Here is a 2,500-nt window from a genome sequence, read left to right as displayed (position 1 = left end):
CGAGCGGACTTTAGCGTTTGCGAAAGCAACACGCCGCGAGCGGACTTTAGCGTTTGCGAAAGCAACACGCCGCGAGCGGACTTTAACGCACGAACGGCCGTACGCGCCACGTCGTGCGAAAGCAACACGCCGCGAGCGGACTTAACGTTTGCGAAAGCAACACGCCGCGAGCGGACTTAACGTTTGCGAAAGCAACACGCCGCGAGCGGACTTTAGCGTTTGCGAAAGCAACACGCCGCGAGCGGACTTTAACGCACGAACGGCCGTGCGCGCCACGTCGTGCGAAAGCAACACGCCGCGAGCGGACTTTAGCGTTTGCGAAAGCAACACGCAGCGCGCGAGCCTGTGTAGTGCCTGTCCGCGGGAGGCGCGATTAAAGTATCAGTCATTCGTGTGCTACAATTTTATAATCCTGTGTCCTTAAAATATCAATACTTATATAATTGCATAGTAAAATATAATATTACAATATAAACATTATATTTCGTTATATAAGTTTAAAAATTAACATAACTGTAATAACTAAGCATTATGCACCTTCTAATACAGAAACACTAAAAGTATTCCCACGCAAACACTCCAATGCGTGTGATACGTTATTAGGGACAGCATTCATGCATGAATGCTTTAAAAGTAAAGATATAAACACGGATAACAGCAACACTTTATCAAAGGCACCAATCCAGATATCAATGACGAATAAATGTTTATTTATTAATACGAAAGTTATTTATTGCGCTGCCCGGCTAATCGGAGGTTCCGCCGAGAGCGAAGAGCAACACGCCGCGAGTCGACTTTTGCATCGCCCGTACGCCGGAGGTACTGCCCGAGCCCGTCGGAGGTACCGCCGAGAGCGAAAGCAACACGCCGCGAGCCAACTTTTGCATCGCCCTTACGCCGGAGGTACCGCCGAGAACGAAAGCAACACGCCGCGAGCCGACTTTTGCATCGCCCGTACGCCGGAGGTATCGCCGAGAGCGAAAGCAACACGCCGCGAGTGGACTTTGTCGCGCGGCAACGTCGGAGGTAATGCCCGAGCCCGTCGGAGGTACCGCCGAGAACGAAAGCAACACGCCGCGCGCGGACTTTGTCGTGCGACACCGTCGGAGGTACTGCCCGAGCCCGTCGGAGGTACCGCCGAGAAAGAAAGCAACACGCCGCGAGTCGACTTTTGCATCGCCCGAAAGCCGGAGGTACCGCCGAAAGCGAAAGCAACACGCCGCGAGTGGACTTTGTCGCGCGACAATGTCGGAGGTACAGCCCGAGCCTGCCGGAGGTACCGCCGAGAACGAAAGCAACACGCCGCGAGCCGACTTTTGCATCGGCCGTACGCCGGAGGTACCGCCGAGAGCGAAAGCAACACGCCGCGAGTGGACTTTGTCGCGCGACAATGTCGGAGGTACAGCCCGAGCCCGTCGGAGGTACCGCCGAGAGAGAAAGCAACACGCCGCGCGCGGACTTTATCGTGCGACATCGACGGATGTATCGCCCGAGCGAGCGTCCGGAGGTACCGCCGAGAGCGAAAGCAACACGCCGCGAGTCGACCTTTGCATCGCCCGAAAGCCGGAGGTACCGCCGAGAGCGAAAGCAACACGCCGCGAGTGGACTTTGTCGCGCGACAATGTCGGAGGTACAGCCCGAGCCCGTCGGAGGTACCGCCGAGAACGAAAGCAACACGCCGCGCGCTGACTTTGTCGTGCGACACCGTCGGAGGTACCGCCCGAGCCCGTCGGAGGTACCGCCGAGAAAGAAAGCAACACGCCGCGAGTCGACTTTTGCATCGCCCGAAAGCCGGAGGTACCGCCGAGAGCGAAAGCAACACGCCGCGAGTGGACTTTGTCGCGCGACAATGTCGGAGGTACTGCCCGAGCCAGCCGGAGGTACCGCCGAGAACGAAAGCAACACGCCGCGCGCGGACTTTATCGTGCGACATCGACGGAGGTACCGCCCGAGCGAGCGTCCGGAGGTACCGCCGAGAGCGAAAGCAACACGCCGCGAGTCGACTTTTGCATCGCCCGTAAGCCGGAGGTACCGCCGAGAGCGAAAGCAACACGCCGCGAGTGGACTTTGTCGTGCGACACCGTCGGAGGTACCTCCCGAGCCCGTCGGAGGTACCGCCGAGAACGAAAGCAACACGCCGCGAGCCGACTTTTGCATGGCCCGTACGCCGGAGGTACCGCCGAGAGCGAAAGCAACACGCCGCGAGTGGACTTTGTCGCGCGACAATGTCGGAGGTACAGCCCGAGCCCGTCGGAGGTACCGCCGAGAGAGAAAGCAACACGCCGCGCGCGGACTTTATCGTGCGACATCGACGGATGTATCGCCCGAGCGAGCGTCCGGAGGTACCGCCGAGAGCGAAAGCAACACGCCGCGAGTCGACCTTTGCATCGCCCGAAAGCCGGAGGTACCGCCGAGAGCGAAAGCAACACGCCGCGAGTGGACTTTGTCGCGCGACAATGTCGGAGGTACTGCCCGAGCCAGCCGGAGGTACCGCCGAGAA

The sequence above is a fragment of the Pogonomyrmex barbatus genome, unplaced genomic scaffold (genome assembly GCF_055798465.1).
Source record: "Pogonomyrmex barbatus isolate J1 unplaced genomic scaffold, ASM5579846v1 scaffold61, whole genome shotgun sequence".
Classification (NCBI taxonomy): domain Eukaryota; kingdom Metazoa; phylum Arthropoda; class Insecta; order Hymenoptera; family Formicidae; genus Pogonomyrmex; species Pogonomyrmex barbatus.
Note: the sequence above shows the minus strand (reverse complement) of the source record.